Source organism: Carex rostrata, chromosome 28 (assembly GCF_964058835.1).
Source record: "Carex rostrata chromosome 28, lpCarRost1.2, whole genome shotgun sequence".
Lineage (NCBI taxonomy): Eukaryota > Viridiplantae > Streptophyta > Magnoliopsida > Poales > Cyperaceae > Carex > Carex rostrata.
In genome coordinates this window covers 194,223-217,417 of record NC_135945.1, presented here as the reverse complement: position 1 = coordinate 217,417, position 23,195 = coordinate 194,223, and the positions used below count along the sequence as shown (strand labels likewise).

General features: G+C 39.0%; 1 pseudogene across 2 annotated transcripts in view; it reads left to right on the top strand.

Moving 5' to 3' along the window:
- LOC144545816 (L-type lectin-domain containing receptor kinase SIT2 pseudogene) overlaps positions 1-23,195 on the top strand; it is a 95,675-nt pseudogene that overhangs the window by 34,686 nt on the left and 37,794 nt on the right. The window lies entirely within an intron of this gene.

The following is a 23,195-nucleotide window of genomic DNA, read 5'->3' as shown; positions in this document are numbered from 1 at the left end:
GTAAATCTGTTCCAAAAACACCTTATGAACTGTGGACTGGCAGAAATTCACAACTAGGATACTTACGTGTATGGGGCTGTCCTGCTGAAGCAAAAGTCTATAATCCGCAACTTAAGAAACTTGATTCCAGAACCATTAGTTGTTATTTTATTGGTTATCCAGAGAGATCCAAAGGTTTCAGATTTTATTGCCCGTCACATACCACTAGAATAGTTGAGACGAGACATGCTGTATTTTTTGAAAATGGCAACATCAGCGGGAGTAATGCAAATAGAACAGTAAACCTCGAAGAAAATCGGATTTATGTTCCAATTCCGATAATTCGAGAAATTACAAATTCTATACCTATTGTTGTTCAAGAGGCTAATGAAGAAACTCATGTTCATGATGTACCTATTGTTGATGAAGCTCCTATGCTGCCACAAGAACCCTTACGTAGATCACAAAGAGAGAGAAGATCTGCCATACCTGATGATTATATCGTATACCTTACTGAGGAGGGTTGTGATATAGGTAATGGAGATGATCCTATCTCATTCAAGCAAGCTATTATGAGTGATAAATCATCTCAATGGTTGGAAGCCATGAATGATGAGATGAAATCTATGGAAATTAATGAAGTTTGGGATCTTATTGAGTTACCTGTCGGGGTTAAACCTGTAGGATGTAAATGGGTCTATAAGACTAAAACTGACTCCAAAGGTAACATTGAAAGATTTAAGGCCAGACTAGTCGCTAAAGGGTTTACACAACAAGAAGGTGTACATTTTGACAATACATTTTCTCCTGTCTCAAAGAAAGATTCATTAAGAATTGTTTTAGCCCTTGTAGCTCATTATGATTTAGAACTACATCAAATGGACGTGAAAACTGCATTTCTCAATGGTAACTTGCATGAAGAAATTTTTATGAAACAACCTGAAGGGTTTGTTGAAGAAGGCAAGGAACATATGGCATGTAGGTTAAAACGTTCAATATATGGATTAAAACAAGCTTCACGACAGTGGTATCTCAAGTTTGATGAGATTATAACCGAATTTGGATTTACAGAAAATATAATAGATCAATGCATATACCTCAAGGTTAGTGGGAGTAAATTTATCTTTCTCGTTTTGTACGTGGATGATATTTTATTGGCAAGTAGTGATTTAGACATGTTATACGAGACAAAACGTTTTCTATCAACTAAGTTTGAAATGAAGGATCTTGGTGAAGCCTCTTATGTTATAGGAATTGAAATTTACCGAGATCGATCTCGTGGGATCTTAGGTTTATCCCAAAGAGCATATATTGAGAAAGTGCTTAAAAGATATAACATGCACAATTGCTCCCCTAGTGTTGCTCCTATTGTCAAGGGTGACAAATTCAGCAAGTTTCAATGTCCTAAAAATGAAATAGAACGTGCTCAAATGAAGCAAATTCCTTATGCTTCGGTAGTAGGGAGTCTTATGTATGCTCAAGTTTGTACACGTCCTGATATTGCATTTGCAGTTGGTATGCTTGGCCGATATCAAACTGATCCAGGAATGGACCATTGGAAAGCTGCCAAGAAAGTTTTACGCTATTTGCAAGGGACAAAAGATTATATGCTTACTTACAAGAGGTCAAATAACCTTGAAGTTATTGGTTATTCTGATTCAGATTTTTCTGAATGTCTCGACAGTAAGAAATCCACATCAGGTTACATATTTATGCTTGCAGGGGGACCAATTTCATGGAAGAGTGCTAAGCAGTCTTTAAGGGCATCTTCCACTATGCAAGCAGAATTTGTGGCGTGTTATCATGCTACTGGTCAAGCAGTTTGGTTAAAGAATTTTATACCAGGACTTCAAGTAATTGACAGTATTGCAAGGCCACTCACCTTATTTTGTGATAACGAAGCTGCTGTTTTCTTCTCTAAGAATAACAAATCAAGTGGTGCATCCAAGTGGATCGACATCAAATATCTTGTTGTTAGAGACAAAGTCAAAGATGGTACCATTATGATACAACATATCAATACAAGAGCTATGTTAGCTGATTCTCTAACAAAAGCGCTTCCACCCACTCTTTACAAAGAGCATGTTGCCGGCATGGGTTTAGTTAATGTATTATGATTTTGATGTTGTAAACTATATATATATTATGTTCTGTACTAAATCTTTAATTATGTATTGACTTTGAATTAATAAATTTGCTAATTATGGTGCGCATAATTTGTTTATTCTAAGCAAATTACTTATGAGGACCGAATGAAGATTATTAACCATTGTTGAAAAGAGTACCAATGCTATAATTAATGGGGATCAAATAACGACATTTGTTATTTTGATTACTTTAGTTTGGTTTGGTATTTCTAACTGAACAGGTTTACGATTAATAAAAAAAATTATATTGGCCAATTTTTTTTTTTCAATTTTTTTTTATATGTGCTTTATTATGTTATAACATTACGGCCAAGTGGGAGAATGTTAGTTTTATTTTATTATGTTATGGCCTATGTTATTAATATGCACCGGGTTCATTCAAAGAAATGAACGAAAGGGCTTCAGCATTTTTGATGGAAAAATCTGTTGCTATTAATATATACTGGTCCCAATTGATTGCCTGATAAGTTACAGAAAAACGACTTAGAAAAAGGTCTCTCTGTCTCTCTCTACTGAATTTTGAGAGAATTTCTGAAAAACGCCATTAAGAGAAAACGCTGTGTCCATCATTAGTTATCAGGAAAATCATTGAAGATCTCAGTATTAACGCTTCCGCAAAATGTCATCAATTCAGAATTGTAAGTTTTAAATACGTTCGCTATTTTATTTTGAATTTACGGATTCTGGATTAATATTAAAGTTTTCAGTATATTTTAACACAATTATGATTCCGATTCTGATTTTCATAACCATGGTAACGTCCCTGCACTGAGAAGCAGCACTGATTTATGTCTGGTATGGTTCTTCTGATTTGTAGGCGTAGCTGCTTAGTGAAGGAGCACTCTTGAAACATGTCACATGTTTAGTACTGTTTTGGAGTTAAATCTTACATAAGCAGCACCTATTTACCAAGTAGAACCCTCTATGAACTAGATCATCCACTGTAAGTATTTTGTTCTTAATTTATCATCAACCATGTGAAAATAAGTACCTTGTGGGAGCCTTTAATTTATCTTCCATATTGTTGACAATTGTGTAGTAACAACTGGTCCTGTACCCTTGTGGGAGCCTCTAAAATACTTTTTGCTATTCACTTACTAACAAATATGAAATATCTAACCCTTTTTCCAGAAAAATACAAATTTGTGGATTGACAATTTTGGCAATGTCATTTTCAACGAAAGATAATACAGAAAGTTCATAATTGCACCAATCTTATTTATAGTCATCAAATTAATCTCTCCCAATTCCCCAATCACAAATCAAATGGCAGACAATAACACTCTCTCCCTGCTGATTCTACTCTCTATCTTTCTGCTTTCTATCTTTCTCTTATCTGAAAAAAACAAAACAAAGAAAGCTCTCTATCCTCTTCCACCAGGTCCCAAAATATATCCCCTGGTAGGTAACCTCCTACAACTGGGTCCCACAAGCCAGCCTCACATAACCTTCACCTCTCTCTCCAAAACCTATGGACCCATATTCTCCCTCCAACTAGGCCAAGTAACAACCATCATCGTCTCCTCTCATGAATATGCAAAGAAGATTTTTCAAAATCACGACCTCGCATTAGCTTGCCGGCATCAGCCTGATGCGATACGGGCACAAGCCCACCATGAGTGGTCCATAGCATGGCTTCCACCGGGTCCACGGTGGCAGTCCCTGCGCCGGCTTTGTACAACTGAGTTATTCACTACTCAAAGGCTTGATTCTCATTTATTACTTAGAAGGCAAAAGGTGCAAGAATTATTGGATTTTGTCTCTAAATCCGCTCAAGAGGTACTTGAATCCGAGTATCTAGATAGCACTAAAGATCTTTCATTTTTTGTGAGGATTTAATGTTGGATTTTAATCTAATTTTGACTTATTTCTAAAGGGGGCTCCAGTAGAGATCGGGTGGGTGGCGTTTACTACCACCCTAAACTTACTATCAAGCATTATATTCTCGACTAACCTTGCCGGCTTTGACTCGGATTCATCACAAGAGTTCAAGAAGACTGTTGAAAGCATCATGGAATTTGCAGGATGCCGAAATGTGTCTGATTTCTTCCCAGTGCTTACCCCACTAGATCTGATGGGTGTACAGCGAAAAATGGACCCTCTTTTCAAATTTTTACATAAAATTTTTGATGAGCAGATCGACCATCGAATTTAGAACAAGGAAGAGGGTTCTATCAGCCACGATGATTTCTTGGATGTATTGCTTGATAGTGAACTACGGGAAGGGGGTCGAGATTTCCGATCACCGCTCAAATCCTTATTTACAGTAACAATTCATCCACTTCTTCATATTTTACGGACTGTATTAAATGGAAAAAAATCATCTACGTTTCTTAATTATATTTGTCCGCTAATAATTAATTATGTATTTTAGGTAAGCATGTCAACACTGACTCTGTTTTACTCGTGTTAAACGATGTATTCAAAATTTTAATTGATTATTCTGGCATCAGGACTTATTTGCAGCTGGAACTGACACAACCTCAAGTACTGTCGAGTGGGCAATGGCTGAGTTGTTGCAAAATCCTGTAACACTGGCAAAGGTACGCAACGAATTGGCATCAGTCATTGACTCTTCATGCTACCCTCTATAAACATTGTGCTTCTCCTTCCAGTGCCGTTTTGATCAATTTATTGAAAATAAAAATCTCTCTCTCTCTATTATGATCATTTCAGAGCCGGATGAAGAGGTGGATGAAGGACCTTCAGAGGCTGATGAAGAGGTGCATGAAGGGTCAGAGCCGGATGAGGAGTCGAATGAAGAGTCAGACGATCTCGTCCGACTCTTCATTGGACTCTTCATCCGATTATGAAGGTTCTTCATATATCCACCTCTTCCCTTTTTTTTTGAAGGTCCTTCATCCAACTTTTTATTCAACTCTTTCTTTATTAAAACATGTATCTTCATATTATCCTCTATAAACCCTACTGGCACCAAAAGGAAAGAACCACCCACTTGTCCCCTCTTCCAGTCCTTAATAGAAATTTTTAGTTTACATATGAATTTAACTTTTGTAATGCTCAATATGAATTTGTATAATTTTTGTATAAATTAGTGTACATGAATTTTTTGTTTAAATTGCTATATATGTTTTGGAATTCTAGATTTTAAATGTCTTCCTCTGTTTTGGAAATTGTTTGTTTTGCTATCTGAAAAACATAGAAACAAAACTAGAGGATAGCAAAAAAAAAATACAATACTACACGGACATTTAATAAAGAGCAGTGTAGAAAGGTAGAAATTGTAAACGGTTTTTTCTTTTAATTAAAAGTGTAAAAAAACAATTCTACACGGCTATTTATATAAAAGTCTGTGTAGCTCTCTCGAGTCTTTCTACACAGATTTATAGCTAAATATCCGTGTAGAAATGTTATTTTAGGGTTGTAACTTATAAAAGGTCTTCTTCCAGCGCCGTTTTGATCAATTAATACTCTTTCTCTCTCTGTATTGAATGTTGATCTGATTTCTGCGCATAATGATCGAGACCGGATCTGAGATCTTTGAAGTTAATTTGCATTTCTCCTCTCTATCTTGCTAAGGTTAGTCATATATATTCCTCTTTTCTTTCTCTAATTTTCTATTACTTATTATTGCTTAATTATTTAGGTCAATTATTAATTAATGCATGCATGCTTGATTTGTTTAGATAATATAAATAATTAGTGTATTGTGGTCCAATAACCGACCTATTGATGCTTTTAGGTCCATGCCCGTTCAAAATTAATCCAATAGGGATTAATTTTGGATAGTCCCCCGTTTGGGATTGCTCTTTGAATATTGTGTCTCATTTAGGATGTGAACACATATTAGCGGAATTTAATTAGTGTTTGAGATAAGTTTGATAGTATTTCTCCTTATTACTCCTACAAGTATGTAGTTTTTACGCATACTTGGGGAGTTAAGGGGAAATGCTGCCGAATTTTTCTCAAATACTAATTAAATCCCGCTAATGTGTTCACATATGAGGCATAATATTTAAAGAGTGGGTTAGGATTGTAAATCGGCCCCTTTGTAAGCCAAGAATTTGTAACAATATATGTTGATCGACCACCATGATTAATTGGAATCATTCTTTTAATTTAATTTACATATGGATCGAAGTTGGATGTACGAATTGCGACGTGATAGTGCAAAATATTTGGCTCGCGTTGATGAGTTCATAAAATGTGTCGAGAGTTATAGAGTGAAGACAAAAGATAACGACATCTTGTGTCCTTGTATAGATTGTAACAATTTTAAAAGATTCGGGGACTCGGAAGAAATTAGAGCTCATTTGATTTGTCGGGGATTTCAGAAAAGATATACATGTTGGTTTATGCATGGTGAGAAAATTGAGGAATGTAGTGCTACCAATAGAAATTTTGTTTTGGAAGAGAATGATGATAATGTATAAATTGTTGATAATTTTGAGCTTCATTCCAACGATGATTTTGAGAATGTCGAAAATTTTGATAATGTACTTGAACTTGATTGCAACGAGGATGTTTGTGAGATTTAGGGTTTAGGGTTTAGGGTTTAGGGTTTAGGGTTTAGGGTTTAGGGTTGGAGCGATAAGAGTTTCACGTCCTTATTAGAGCTTTTACAAGAAATGCTCCCAGTTAACAACGAGTTACCTTGTACAATATATCAGGCAAAGAAGTTGATCTGTCTAATGGGTTTGAAGATCGAAAAAATACATGCATGTCCAAATGACTGTGTATTGTACCGTGGAGAGTACGAGGCCATGCATGTTTGTCCTAAATGCGGTGTTTCACGGTACAAACATAAGGACCAAGACACTGACGATGGTAACGATGAAGGAAATAAGGGCCGGGCTCCGGCTAAGTCAGTGTGGTATTTTCCGATAATACCGAGATTCAAACGGTTATTTGCAAATCTCAAAGATGCAAAATTATTGCGTTGGCATGAAGAAAAAGGCAAAAGGGATGGTAAACTAAGACACCCGGCTGATTCTCCTCAGTGGAGAAACATTGATACAGAGTTCACATAATTTGGTGGCGAATCAAGAAACCTTAGGTTAGGGGTGAGCACAGACGGAATGAGTCTGTTTGGAAGCATGAGCAGTCGGCATAGTACTTGGCCAGTTCTTATATGCATCTACAATCTTCCTCCTTGGTTGTGCATGAAACGCAAGTATATAATGATGTCATTACTAATCCAAGGACCCAGACAACCCGGAAATGACATAGATGTATATCTCACACCATTAATTGAGGACCTCCAAAAATTGTGGAGGGATGGCGTCTGGGTGTGGGATGCGTACGGCAAAGAGCAATTTGAATTGCGGGCCATGGTATTTTGCACCATAAATGATTTCCCCGCGTACGGAAATTTATCGGGCTATAGTACTAAAGGAGCAAAAGCGTGCCCTATCTGTGAAGATGACATGCAGGTGCTGAGGTTGAAAAATTGTAAAAAAAATGTTTTCATGGGGCACCGTAGGTTTCTTCCTATTAATCACCCATACCGTAAGAAGAAGAAAAAATTCAACAGGAACATTGAGCTTGGAGTGGCACGTCGTCCGTTAGATGGGAAGGGTGTCTTCATGCGGATTAAAAACCTTAAAGTTGTTTTTGGAAAATTTGCCAAAGCACCACCGAAAAATATTTGGAAAAAGAAGTCCATATTTTGGGAGCTACTGTACTGGGAATATTTAGAAGTGAGACACTGCCTAGATGTCATGCATGTTGAAAAAAATGTCTGCGACAGTCTGATTGGCACATTATTGAATATTCTGGGGAAGACTAAAGACGGTATCAAAGTTCAAAAAGACATAGTGGAAATAAAAATACGACCCAAGCTTGCACCGCAGGATAAAGGGAAGCAAAAGGCATACCTACCCCCCGCAATGTGCACAATGTCGAAGATCGAGAAAACAAGCTTTTGTAAATGCCTTCATAGTATTAAAGTCCCATCAGAGTATTCTTCGAATATTAAGAAGCTTGTGTCGATGAAGGACATGAAATTGATTGGTCCGAAATCCCACAACTGTCATATTTTAATGACACATATGATTCATGTTGCAATTCGGAGAATTTTACCAAAGCCCGTTCGGCAAACCATCACGAAGCTTTGTTTTTTCTTCAATGCAATTAATTCTAAAGTGATAGACCTGCTAAAATTGGACGCTTTGTAAAAGGAGGTCGTCGTTACTCTTTGCCATCTTAAGATATATTTCCCGCCATCTTTTTTTGATGTTATGGTTCACCTTGTTATTCATCTTGTGAGGAAAATTAAGATTTGTGGTCCCGTGTTCCTGCGGTATATGTATCCATTTGAGAGATTCATGGGTATTTTGAAAAGTTACGTAAGGAACCGACATCGGCCCGAAGGTAGCATTGTAGAAGGATATGCCACGGAAGAGGTGATTGAGTTTTGCACCAACTACATGACCGGTGTGGGTCCTATTGGCGTTCCAAAATCTCGATACGAGGGAAGGCTCCAAGGAGTAGGGACTATTGGGTTGAAAGCCATAGTTGCTAATAGAGATGAACTATTCTGGTTGTATCTTGGTATTCTTCAAACCCTTCTCTCTGATTGTATTTTGGTTAAATGAAAAGTTGCCTCAAATGACCTATTATGGTGATCTCGACAGAACCTAATGTTACATGGACTAAATTACCAAACCAACACTATGATTGAACAAAGGACCCAACAAAGACCTAAAAGTATCTAGAAAGAACAAAAATCCTGAGACTTGGCAAGCATATATTTTAGACTTTCATTTACATTTTCCCTAAAAAGAACAAAAATTTTGGTTTTGTAGATTGTCCAGACTGATTTTGTAGATTGTAGAAAGAACCATGTCACATTCAGGTGAGGATAATGTAGATATGACGTTAGGTGAGGATGTAGATATGATGGAAAGAGGGAATGTAGATATGATGGAAGGAGGGAATGTAGTTATAATGGAAGAAGAGGTCTCACAAGCTCAGCGTGAAAAAAGGAAACGAGGTCCAACAATGTGCAAGAAGACCACTGAGCAGAATAAAATATTGCCAATCATATTCCGGGCAGACGGACGTGCGAAGGGTGAAAATAGGATGAAGTACTCAAATTATTGCTGCGCCTTGGTGAAGCAAAAGGCATCTATCTTCATTGAGAGTTGGGATAAGTTTGATAAAAAAAAAAGGAAAAGGACGAATGGTGGAAAATTGTGAAGGTAAAGTACCTAACAATTCTATTTTTTTTATTTTGATTATTGTACATGAACTTACATGCAGTAATTTCATTGTCAATCAGGCTCAGTGGAACATCAAGGACGACTCAGAAGACAAGATAAAGGCAAAGACTTTGAGGATAATGAATGAAGCTTGGAAGCAATTCAAAAGCACGTTAAAAACATATTACATGGATGAAGGGAAAGATCCGTTGCCAGTGTATGGTTGGCTGACACAAGAGGTGTGGGAGGAGTTCCAAGCTTTGAAGCAAACAGAAGAATTCAAGGTATGTAAATTTAGGTAACTTATTAGTTTTTGTTTTTTCTCAATCTGTACTCATCTTCCTTAAACTAATGGATTTACTTTGATGTGTGAAGAAAAAAAGTACCGAGGGCAGGAGGATCGCCAAAATGAACAAGTACCTGCACAAATTAGGGTCGGGTGGTTACGAGGGTAAGTCGAAAGAATGGGCAAAAGTTCTTTCGCAAAACAAAGATTCTGACTCACCCGTGGTTAAGATCCAAAATCTTAGGGGTCAAGATTGACTCATGGGAAGATCCGAGGTAACCGCTGATGGGCAGGTAGTACTCCCAAAAGACGTGCAACCCGTTACTCATAAAATGGTAAGAGCCTTTTGTTATAACTTTGTGTCATTCACACAAAATTTTAACTCTGTGTACATTACTTAGTCTTTTGTTATAACCAATTTTTAATTAACAATTGGAGGTGGAGGAGGAGGTCAATTCGGGTGCCCGTACTGTCGCAAGACAAGAAGATTCCTTGTCCTTAGCGCTACCGAATCCAGAACACATGGGTCGAGTTAGAGGCAGAGGGGCCTACAGGGGCTGGAGGGAGGAATTCAATGGACCAAAACCCCGAAGAAGACCTCGTGCCAAAGTTAACAAAGACGAGATGGAATCAAGGTTGGCACAGGTATGCCAGGAGGTACGCGAGCAGGTTACAATGGAGTACACCCGAAAGATGGCTGAGCTGGAATTAAGGATTGTGAACCAAATGAACCAAATTAGGCAGCCATCCGAGGATCAACCTCCCATTTTTTCGGGTTTAGGGTTAGTAGTCAAGCATCCGGGACCAAAGTGCTAGGCGACTTGGATAATCTAAAGGTAATCACTACTTGTTCATAATCTAAAGGTATTGTTGATTCTCGCAATTAATTTTTTAGACAATATTTCATTCTAAAAACAACTAATTGCTGATAATTATTACATGAGGCCACAGCATGCGACCTCGTCATGTATATTGGTACTACTCCTCTAACCATTGCTAAGGGCATTGTACATCTTCCTGCGGCCGGTGATCAGCTAAGGCCCAACTATCTTCGCGTAGCGGTTGACAAGGTCATGCAGGAATGGCTGCAAAAATACCTCTTCCTGTCCCTGCCGATGATATGTTGGTGCTTGATGATGTCTGCCATGAGATAGTCCAATGGCCCAAGAATCAAATTATTTTGGATAAGGTAATCTTCAAATAAAATACAGATATCTTGTTCAAATCATTCTTTTGAAAGACTTGAAAAGATATATACAAAATTTGATACAGATACGAAGAGATAATACCAACAATGCGGATGAAGATTTGTCACCGGTACGGGACATGGAATTAGCCGTCGGGTCTGTTGCGCCAAAAGCGCCTGATGCGCCAGTAGATGCGCCACTAGACCGTACGGGGTGTTAGTTTGTAATAATCTAGAAGTCAATAATACGATAAATTATCATAAAGCTTTGTTCATGAATTGAATGTTTATTTATATATCATTTTGTTGCCTTGAGTATTATTGCATTTATGGATCATTTCGAGTTCATGACTGAAATTGTGAAACTCCATAATATAGATGATATATACTCTTAAAAGGTCACTGACCAAGGTAATTAGCAGGAACACTAATTACCGCTATAAGGTTAGTATGTGGATTATAAGATGGTTAAGTTTTACAAACCACCTGACACGAGATGTCATTTTAATCACATAGATACATGTTCTAGGAACATGGTATTTGACAGACCCCGAATGAGACATTAAATAGAATTGTGTTCGTGTCATTTATGTTTTCATTCAGTGTCACGTTCTAAAGTATGAGGTATTTATCGTTCCCACTGAGAAATATGTATGTGTGTGTAGGGCGCAGAAAGTTGCACGGCGTCAGGTTAGCTAACGGTGCGGGTTTTATGTGTGTGGATGAGTGGAGATGCTCCCGGCTGGGCTCAGTGCTCTGCCTCTTTGAATGTGAGCAGGTCACCGAACTCAGGGGAAGGCATTCACTCGGGATTTCTCTCTGCATTCCTTCTGGTTCACCCCTTGTGACAACCTACGTTCATGATCAGTTGTCGGAGGTTTTATTATTTTCGATTGTGAGGACGTTTAACTCCCGACGGGCGCAAGCCCCCGCCGTTAATTACATCAGAAAGACCTTTCGAGTCAGACTGAACACCTCATGCATTCCAGGATTTGTGCCTATGGGTTGTGAACTGAATAATGGGGCTAAAAGGAGGCTCATGTATTGTTTACTTTGGTCATATGGTTGGTTCTCATTTGATTTATAGGTATGTTTTGGTTAATTGTCATGATGTATGCATGAAGACATGGATTTCATATTCAAAACATGAGAATGTACATGAGAGATATTATTTATGTGTTTTCAATTTGGAAGGAGCATTTAAGTATCATTTTTTTATATTTTTATTTTATAAAAATATGTCAAGAGAGGGGCATTTTGGTCATTTCAGATTATGGCTGAGACCTGGATATGTTCAATTATTATTTGGAATCATAGAGAATTGAATTTAGGTTCATTTGGGACTGATTTGGGTTGATTTGGACTTAGTATGAGAAAGTTATGGTCAAAAAGGACTTGAAAGGATTTGTTTGTAAAGATTTGATGTTTCAGGGACTTGTTTGTAAATTCCGAGGGACCTGCGCTGTAAAGTTCAGATTATCAGAGGGATCTGAATGTAATGTAAGATTTAATTGTTTATTGACGTGGGCTAGGAGCCATTGGATTGCGATTTAAGTTTCAAGATTTGAGTTTCAAGCTCTGAGATGTGCATTGGAGCCCGTTTTGGTTTTGGGAACAGTATCCAAATATTTAAATATTGGGTTTGGGCTTTAAGGCTTCGGCCTGGACATTTAATTATTAAGACTTGGGCTTGGGCTTCGGTAAAGAACGCGTCAAGGTTCGTGCTGAAGCGGCCTGTCAGATTAATGACATATGGACCCAAATGTCAGGGGTCATTCGCTTAGATTTGCATATCGTCCCTCGGATCAGAATCCTGCATCAAGATTCGTACTTCCTTTTGGATTTTTCATTCAGCGCCAAGATCAGACGGCCCCAATTCATATCAAAACTCGCGCGAGTCTGATGACTTCGATTCTGACTGGAGACTCCATTCCCGATTAGGGTTCATAGTTCCGGTGATGCCTCCGGCCATGGCAGGCCTTGAGAAGGTGCAGTCTACATCGTCTCGATTCTAGGAATGCTTTGACACCATTGTCGGCCGCCGGAAATCATTGAAGCGGCGGTTCTCGGCACTGATTTGATGTGTCGGTACCGATATCGCTACATCTTGGTTCTAATCAAATTCATCATGATTTTTCTTGTCCACTCGATTATTTGGCATCGTTTTGATCTCATGACATAAGTAGAAACATTAATTTGGAGATTCATCTGAGTATGAAACATGATTTTGGATTTGGGACTTCGGTTTGGTACCAGTTCGGTACCATTGATCAGTGCAGGTGATTTCAAGTTGAACTAAGCATACAGAGAAGCCATTCAGGCCATTTGAGAGGTGACAGAATGTTGCAAAAGCATTAATTCAGCTTGCATTGGATTCTGGTAAGTTTTAGGTCATATGGCCATGTATATTCAGATCTGTTTGATCCCTTTATCCATGAATTTCATACATGAGCTATGAATTTTATTTTACAGAGTCAAAGAGGATCATGTCAGGAGCTTGTATGCCAATTTTTATGATTTTAGGGAATTTATTCACATTTCTAGGAATTTATTCATGTCAGGGGTATGAAAGTCAATTTAGCACTTTTATTTCTGCATTTTTACCTTTTAAAGTCTGAACTTTAGAAATTCATAGAAAATCGTAGAAAAATCCAAAAAATGTAAATTTTATGTCTATCCCATGTGTTTTTGAGTCCTCTGTTTAACTGTGAAATCCATTTTTCATTTAAGTCCCTGTGTTTATCAGAATTGTCAGATTTATCAGATCAGTGCATTTCACTGTTTTTAGCACATTGTGTTGTACCAGTTGGCTTTTTTATGTGATTAGTTGCTGAGTACATGTTGGACATGATACCAGGGACTGGTACAAGGTATGCCATGAATTCTGGTATGGGTCCATAACAGGTTTTCAAGGGTTTAATGCCACTGTGCTGGTACCAGTCAAAGAAAGAAATCAAAATCAAAGCTTCAAGTCAAAGAGGAAGCATTACAAATATCATTTTAAACATGGATGTGAGCTACCAGCATCTGTTCTTTTGCAGATAGGTCCCTGCCCTTTAGAAAATTGCATTTACATATTCTTTTCACCAAGATTTGAACATTTCCCATCAAAATTTAGACATTATCATTAGGATATCATGGTACTAAGAATGTGAGTGACTTAATTCAGTATACACTGATGTCTACTCATCTCTTTGAACTCCATCCTTCACTAGATGTGCATTAATTTACTTTCTACTCTTTTGCTTCATGCAACATGGTGCATATGGCTTGTCCTTAGCCTTGCATCAGAGTTTAAGTTCACTAATACACATCATAGGTCTATTTTGATCAAGGGAACAGTGAGGAAGCCAGCTGGCTTAACCTTTTTTATTTATATATTTTTTTATATGTTTCATCCTTTAATTCCTTTGATTTAAATGGCTCCTATTAATCCAATGTAAGAGAAGCCAGCTGGCTTAACCCTCACATTATCATAATTTTCATCATTTAAATAGGAATTAAAGGGGTTGTTTTAAAGAAGATCAAAAAGATAGAAAAGAAATCAGAAAAAAGAGGAAAAGGGAAATAAAATGCAAATGTCTATATTTTCAGATTCATTGGCTTCTAAAATCAGCTATATAGCTGTTATTGCCTCATCTTCTTATCATTTTTATTTTATACCCCAATATAGCATGAATTGCTATAAGAAGCTTTTATTTGAACAACTCAATGCCTTGGGCTCATGGATCTGAACCAAGGTGCTGATAATAGCAAAGAAAAGGAAGAAAACGAAAAGAAAGAAAGAAAGAACAAAAGCACAGATCAGATCAAAATCAGAAGAAGGAAGGAAGAAAGAAAAGACAGAAAAGAAGAAAAGAAAAGGATTTAGTCGTCAAGCTCCATGCCATGGCATGGAGCTCTCTTCTTCATGCCTCAAAACAGCAAATTTAAGGAAACAGATCAAGGAGAATAAAAGATCAAAGCAATGTAGAAAAATGGAGAGAAAATACAAGAAAAATAGAAAACTTTCAAATGAATTTTATTCACCAAGGGAATTGATACATCATACAGCCATCAAGGCTTCTTCTATGCTATCTATACCTATTAATTTGCAGAAAAGCACAGAGCTTGCTATCAAAAAGGAGGAAGAGAGCTTATGAGCTAATTTTCTATGTTTTGAGGCTTTCACAATTATCTATCGCCTAACAGAGTTATGGGGTATCTAGCTTTCTTTTCAATTCGGTCTGTGTGTGTTGTCTCCTTCTCCTGAATTGGGTTCCAGGGTGCTCCTTATATAGGCTATGGGCTAGGGCAACGCTTGGATTTGAATTTTGCAGCTTCATCTTGGCCGTGCATTTCATCGAACGGCTGGCGTGCAATAAGAATATGGACTGGATTGATGAGCTGGCCGCACCTTTGGCATGGCTCAATGTGTTGGCATGATCTCCTGTGTTTAAGGCATCCAACGGCTATGTTTGAAGGAAGCAAGGAGACAGGGGCGCAGAGGCCAGGTCCAGCTATGTCCTTGCGGTTTGTCTGTTTTCTTCATGGTGCCGTTGGGCATTTGGAGATGGAGATGCTTTTGCATTGTGTAGGCTTGGTGCTGTGAACCGTGAAGGAAGCTTCAACATGGTGTTTGGTGAACCATGTGTCCAGCTGGGAGCAGCGTGAGGCGCGTGAGTGCATTATTCAATTTGCATTCAGCGAGCTTGGCTGATTGGCCGAATGGTACGGGACCCAGCCGTCAGCTTAAATGAAAGGCACAGCTGCACCTTTAATATTTGCCGAAGCTTCTGACTTCAATTCGGCCCATTAAGCCCATTTCATCTTGAATTAAATTTGCTTCTCATCAAAGCCGTGAATATATATACATAAATGGATGCATCAATCTTCTCCATTTCAAGCCAAATTGTAGTCTCCATTTTCATCATTTTAGGAAGCTTTTCATGCATATTTGGCCTTTTCTCAAGCATTTTAAATTATTTCCAATTTTCCATTTATTTAATTGGCAACATTTTAGGGTACAACAGTGTGATTGCTATCTACCGCTGTCCGTAAAAAACAGTCATAACGGTAGCATTCCCATATGTATAGCTTAGCTGTGGAAGTGATAGTCTACCAAAATTACTATGTGTCCCTCGTATTTTATACGAGCTATAGCATCACTGGGCCCCTTGGTAGAGTTAGATTATCTGCATGTGGTATAATTACAAGAGTAATTATATTTGATAATCTACTCAAGATCAAGAAAAGATACAGTTAGCAAGGATGACACACATCTACCTTGAAACTGATCTGATAGCTATGAGACAGAAGAACAGACACAAGTAAATAGTTTACTGGATCGTGATATTGTACAGTACAGCATCATCTGTGTAATTGGATGGTCATGATGTGTTGCCAGATACCACTCATGATTATAGAAGTTAAAACAGTTTTAACTCTGTTTACCAACATAACACAGATCCTATTGGGTCACACCAAATAGGAGCTACTCGGAGAATCTTACTGATTAATTATAAATTGATTATAATTAATATTAAGATGGTTATAATTAATTATACATGATATAATTAAATTATAAATGTCATTTAGAATGACAAGCAGAAACAACGGTTAATTTATAAACGTACACGTTACGTTGTATAAAAGTTACCGAACAACAACCGAAAAGAAATATAATTGTACATGACAATTATATATATTTGATTTGGATTTTAATTTGTTAATTATGGATTTGAATTATGGGTTTAAAAGCCCAAAATAATCAAAGCCTTAATTAAAATTAAAAGCCCAAAATCAAAGCCTTTTACTATTCATGCCTTAATGGGCCAAGGGCAAAATGGTCATTTCACCCTAGTGCCGACTTCCCATGTGCTTGTGCAAGGTTTCATGTGAGGTGGCAAGGGCATTTTGGTCTTTTCACATATTAAAGCATGAGGTGTCAAGGTATTTTGGTAAATAGATTTGTTTTGAGGGGTATTTCGGTCTTTTGCGAACCTCCTCAAAATACTATAAATAGAGGGGTGAGGGTAGAGAGAAAACTTACTAATTCACGTGTTAATCTGATTACTTCATTAATCGGTTTTTCTCTCTTCCCCGGTTTCGGTTATTACAAGATTCGGAAAAATATATTTTTGCAAACTCTGCGATATTTCTTGTTTTACTTTTAAGTGAAACAGAATAACTTGGAGTCTTAAATATATTTAATCTGTCCCTTTTTCAGTGAATAGTATTTCTGCAGAATTCCGCGGTTTACGGTATTTCTGGAAGAAGAAATAAACTGCTCTCCGGTTAGTCCTGGTGGATAACCGATAGAGGTATCACACGTGTGATACTCCGAGTCGATTCCTTCCCTGGTGTAGCTCTTCTCGCTCAGTCTGCATTCCAACTGTGATTTGGAAACAAGGTATAAACATGTTATATTAATCTATTTAATTGATAAATAGATTTAAAGCTTTAGAAAATCAATTATGGAGTAGATCTGTAAATAGGATTAAATGGATCTTCTTGATTCATTTAATCCGTAGTTTAAGGTAGATGTAAAAATTTTTGTTTTACTCTTTCCGCACCTTAAGCTAAATCAATGGGTTTGAATCGTCAAAACCCAACAGTGGTATCAGAGCTCAAGGCTCTCCCGCTGATTGATTTTCTAAAAGTTATAACTTATGCAAATAAGCTGCATATACCGCGTATCGATTTAAATTCTTACATTTGCAGCTCAAGTCCAAAACCGATTAGAAATGAGATTTTCTTGGTTCGGTTTTACCGACTAAGAAAGTTAAATTAGATTTACGCTTTCTTTATATTTTCGTTTTCAAAACTTTTGATTGCGTTAAAGTTCATCGAAGAATGTGATGAAGCAATAAAGTACCTTAGTAAGAGCTGTCATTTTCACACCGTAAAAGAGATGGTTATGTCTAGGAAAGATTGAGTCTAAGCGGTCCTTGTGACCCCGATCTTTCCTGGGAGCCCCTTTTACACGTCTTAATGGCTGGCCGAAAAGGAACTTTGTCATGTTACCAAATTGCTTTAACGCTTTTGAAATGGCAAAATTTAGTGTAAATCTTTCGCCTTTTCGAAAACCTTCAGAAAAATAAAGTTCATCAAAGAATGTGATGAAGCAATAAAGTACCTTAGTAAGAACTGTCATTTCCACACCGTAAAAGAGATGGTTCTGTCTAGGAAAGATTGAGTCTAAGCGGTCCTCGTGACCCTAATCTTTCCTGGGGGCCCCTTTTACATGTCCTAATGGCTGGCCGAAAAGGAACTTTGTCACGTTACCAAATTGCTTTATGGACCGAAAAGAATATCTGTTTTAAAAACATGTAAACTGTTTATATGCTTTAAACAGTATAGAATAAAGAACTGAGCATAGCTGCAAAATAAAGAATTAGGAACTGATAAATTATATACCCGACTTGGTCTTGTATATAAGTAAATTAGATTTATTGTTTTGATATGAAATGAATAAATTAGATTTATCGCTTTCAAGGAACCGTGAAAGAACGTGATGTCAAAGAAAGATTTGTGAATGAACTCACCGTTGTCTTTCTGGCAGACGACTTTCACGTGTCCGTAAAAATGTCCAAAGTCAGTTACAAGAACTGACTGCTTAACAAAAGCTAAGCATATCAAAGAGGTACTAATAAGAAAAAAAAACTAATGGAGATCACATTTCGTATTCAAAGACTTCCTTTCCACAACTGCTTAATGAAGCATATGAAAGAGGTCGCTGTAAAGATACGAATAGAATCACATTTAGTCATTCTTTCAAACATATGCTAAGAAAAGAAAGTAATGGGGATCACATTCGATATTTTTGACTTCCTTTCCACGACTGCTTAATGAAGCATATGAAAGATGTCGCTATAAAAATACGAATAGATTGGTCCGACCTTGATTGGTCCGACCTTGATTGGTCCGAGTCGGACCAGAAGGGGTCGGATCTGTTGACTTGGTCCGAGTCGGATCGGTTGTCTGTGTCCGGGTCGGACCAGGAGGGTCGGACAAGGAGGTTGAGTCAGAAGGTGGTTGTGCAGGAGGAGTTGAATCTGGAGGGGTTTCGTCAAAGAGAGGTCCTTTGCTCCTCAGGTGGTACTTCAACTTGTATTTACCTGCAGGAGGAGGTTCAAAAGCCAGTTTTTAGAATTTTGGAAAAAGAAGAAAAATAAAGGATACAATTTTAAAATCTAGATTAACTAAGTCAAGTAAAAACCTAGAAAGTAATTGATTGCCGTCCCCGGCAACGGCGCCAAAAACTTGTTACACCCCAAAGGGGTATATAGAACAAAGTTTCAATACACCAAAAGATGTACAGTTTAAACCTTGACCTAACTATGATTCAGACTGCAAGTGCACAGTCCTATCTTGGTAGTAAAGTCAGGTATCGATCCACAGGGACGGGACTCAATTACTAAACTTGGCTTAGACTCGAATTGGTTAAGTACTAGAAGTGAGAAAGGGGTGTTTTGAGTATTTAATGTTCCTAACAATTCAATCAATCAATTCTAAGTAAAGAAAGCGATATAAACTTGGTTTTGGTTTATGGTAAGAGGCGCTTCATGGATTTCGGATTTCATTTCTGTTTTGCCTCAGTCTGTCCGACCTAAGAGGTCCGACCTTAGGTCCGACCTTGGTTGGTCCGACATTAGGTCCGGCCTTTGTGGTCCGAGTCAGACAATGAGGTCGGACCAGACTGAGTTAATGTACCAGATTGCTGGTACCAGGTACAAATCTTGTGTGTAGGGTTCATCTGACCATACCTAATGTTCCTAAACCTCAACTATCGTATATTGGTTCGTTAACTTGGTATAGAACTGCAGTTTTTACCCTCTAAGGTCTCTAATCCTCAACTTTCGTGTTTTGGTTCAATTCACCTTAGTTGCTTGTTGGAATTCTAAAGGTATCCTCTAATCCATCGATTAGAGGAGATGTTCACCTGTCGGTTACAGATCGGGTTCACCTTTCGGTTCACTACTCCTACCTCAATTGCTTGGTTTGGTTCAAGAAAAGGTAATGGTTACATAACCTTGGTAGATGTGATCAAGCATCCATAGGCACACCATATACAATCAAGAAAGACAGATCAAGCAAGTAAAATCAGTTCAATCACAAGCAAACAAACACAATCAAGATTCAATACAAGGATTCAACAATTCAATACAATACAAAACAAGAAAATAGATCCTAATCCATGAAACTAGGTCAACTACTCATCCATAGATCTAGAGATCAAAGAAAGTAAAGAGAGAGGGAAAGCCATGGCAGAATGGAGATGGAGGAGGAGAGAATTCGCAATCCGTCGATCTCTTTGAGCTCCCTTCCTTCTTCTCCAAGTCTTCTCCAAGATTCCTTCAATTGCTCCTTCTCTTGCTCCTCTCAGATCTCAATTTTTACTGGAAATGGTCGTTTATTTTCTCCCCTTGGAAAGAGCGAATCCCGCCTATTTATAGGGTTTGAATCGTCCTGACAGCTGTCAGCTGAAATAGAGCTGTTCTGCGAAGGCTGGTCCGACCCGGACATAACTCTGGTCCGACTCGGACCAAGAGGGTCGGACAGAGGCGGTCGGATCAGGGGTCGGACAAGAGAGGTCGGATCAGGGGTCGGACCATGGAGGTCGGACCGAAAGGTTGAAGCGCTTGTTTCCACCTTAATCTTGCTCGTATCCTGCAAAACAAGAACAAACTCACAGCAGTACCAAATCTTGGCATATTTCAATGAAACACAGCTGATTAAACAGTTTAAAGCAATTGTCTGGTATGAAATCAGGACCGAAATGTAGATATATTTGCGGGATATCAAACTCCCCCAAGCTGAACCTTTGCTTGTCCTCAAGCAAAAGATTCAAACTTAGGTAGATGGCTGGACTAAATGACCTAATATGCAGATACAATCCTAAATGTGAATATTTACGTGAGTTTGCTAAAATCGAGAACTTTTAAAATCATTTTTGTCAATAACTTGGACATCCCTTAAATAAATTCTAATTCACCCCACGAATTGGCCAATCGAATGTCATATTTTGAGATGCTTTAAGGGTTGTAAAGACTAGTCATTTGAAATGATCAATTCTTTCATTCTACTAAGCCTATGCCCTCATTTGTGGTGATTTTATTTCATTTTCCCTCCCCCAAGCTTGGAACAAGCTTAGGATAGAAAGTTGCGAACTTTGTGTGTTGGTACATGCAAAATTTTCTTTATTTGGGAGACGAGCTCAAAGGCGCCCAATTGGACTTATTGCCAGTACCCTTATTTTCTCCATCTTTTCATTTTCTTTTCTTTTTCTTTTTTTTTTTTTCTTTTTCTCTTTTTTTTTTTTTTTTTTTTTTTTTTTTTCTTTTTCTTTTTGCACGTACCATGAATACACACATCCATTGGTATTCATTCATACCAATGGATACTCCAATCCTTCTATATTTAAAAATCCCATTTCCTTATTTAAAAGGCACAGTTCAGTTCTAAATGATTTTCCTTGATACAAGTCTAATGTTTCCTCTTTTCAATCGCTTTAAAACATCTCATCCTAAGCAATTCTTTGGTCAACTATGGGGTTAGTTCAAATCATTCAGGGTTATCCTAATTAAAACAGAAATTTTTCTAAAAATTCTCAATTCTAGCAATCCAAGCAAATTTTCACCTAAAAATGCAACTGAAAAACTAAAAATGCAACTAGAAAGTGCAACTAAAAAGTAAATATGATCTAATATGATAAAGCGAAAGTCTTCCCCCCCAAGCTTAGTCTGAGCATTGTCCTCAATGCTTCAAGACTGAAAGATAGAAAGATGTAAAACTCGGGGATAGGAAAGCAAACCTGATCAGTAGTCATACTCGTCATCTGGTGGTGGCATGCCTGGCCAGTAGCCATACTCCTCATAGTAACGCCAGTCCCTCAGCTGGTCCTCTACAGACTCGAGGCGAGATCCCTGCGCGCGCAGCTCAACCTGAATATCGACGAGTGTGTCGCTCTGCGCAGTCTGTATATCTCGGATGTCACTGAAAGCGGCACGCTGCTCAATCCTCATGTCTGAAATGAGGCGGTACAAGTCGTGGATGGTGGGATCAGGTGGATATGAGGGTGCGGCAGTAGAGGTAAAGGCACCGGCAGCAAAGGATGAGAAACCTCCTACAAAAGTGGAAGGGCCGGTGGCGAAGGTGGAAGGGCCAGCAAAGGTGGATGGGCCAGCGAAGAGAGTGGATGGACTGGCAAAGGTGGGTGGATGTGGAAAAGCATAGGTGGATGTGCCAGCAGCGAAGGTGGAAGGGTGAGGAGAAACGTGTGACCGCAGAGGAGAGCGCGGGTGGGTCGGCAGAGGAGACTGAGGAGGATCAGCTGGACCCTCATCGCGCTGAGGAGACTGGTGTACATCCGCCATCGCCACATCAGTATGTAGAGGAGAAGGGGGTAAGGGACGAGCAGCTCGAGATGGTCTGCGGAAGAACCAGGTGCTGCTGTCATCGAAATCGAGGGAGACAGGGAAAGGCATGCGATAACTGGTCTTAGTATCTGGCATGACCCAGGCATAGTAGGGTCCAGTAGGTCCTTGCTCGATCTGGATGAACTTGTAGCTGCGGAAATTCTCGAGGGTGAAATGTCCCGGGCCTTTGCATAGCTTATCTCTGGCGATCTGAAGTCCCAATTTCTCCGCAATCAGAGTGACATATGCAGAGATAGTGATGGACCCACCTCCCTTCGTGGCGCTCTGCAAATGAATCCAGTGCTTGATCATGAGGAGCATTAGGTCGGGCCGCTCTAGCTCGTCGGCAGGACGGAGCATGTGATCCAGCAACTGCAGATCGTCGACATTAGCACGGGCTAAAGTCTCGCCACGTGCAAAGAATGTGCCGCCAATAATCCTCAGGATGCAGCGGAGAACAGGATGGGAGACGTTGAGGCTCTTGTACTGCCTATTGATCACAGATCCTGCCCTCATACCAGAGATCAACTGCCAGAAATGGTCTCTATCAAGGTCCCCAGAGAAGGAGAGAGAGTCGGTGGTGGGGTCCGCCTGGAAACCAAACCACTCACGCGTGGTGGAGAGCCATACACGGTGAGTCTCGCTGCAGAGACGGAACTTGATGTAAGGGATGTCCCGTCTGTTGTACTTGAGCTCGAGAGAGGAGAGGAACTCGAGGGTGCTCAACTCGTATCCTTTCTGAGCGATGGCCCAGAAAGCGGGGGTAAACCCGATCCGACCGGTAAGACGAAGGAACTCCTCCTCAAGTCCCAGAGACTGCAGCGCCGTGAAGTCTACAATCTCCTTCTGGCGCAGAACATCAAAGCGCTCGAACTGACGACGTGAAGTGATGGGGAAGTACTCAGCGATGTACTCATCAGCCCTAGCAGTAGTGTCAGAGGAGACGTCGTCGGTGCCAAAGGAGCTGGAATGAGAGCCCGAGCCAGAATGAGCAGGCTGAGCGGGCTGGGCAGGCTGAGAAGAAGCAGACCCTGA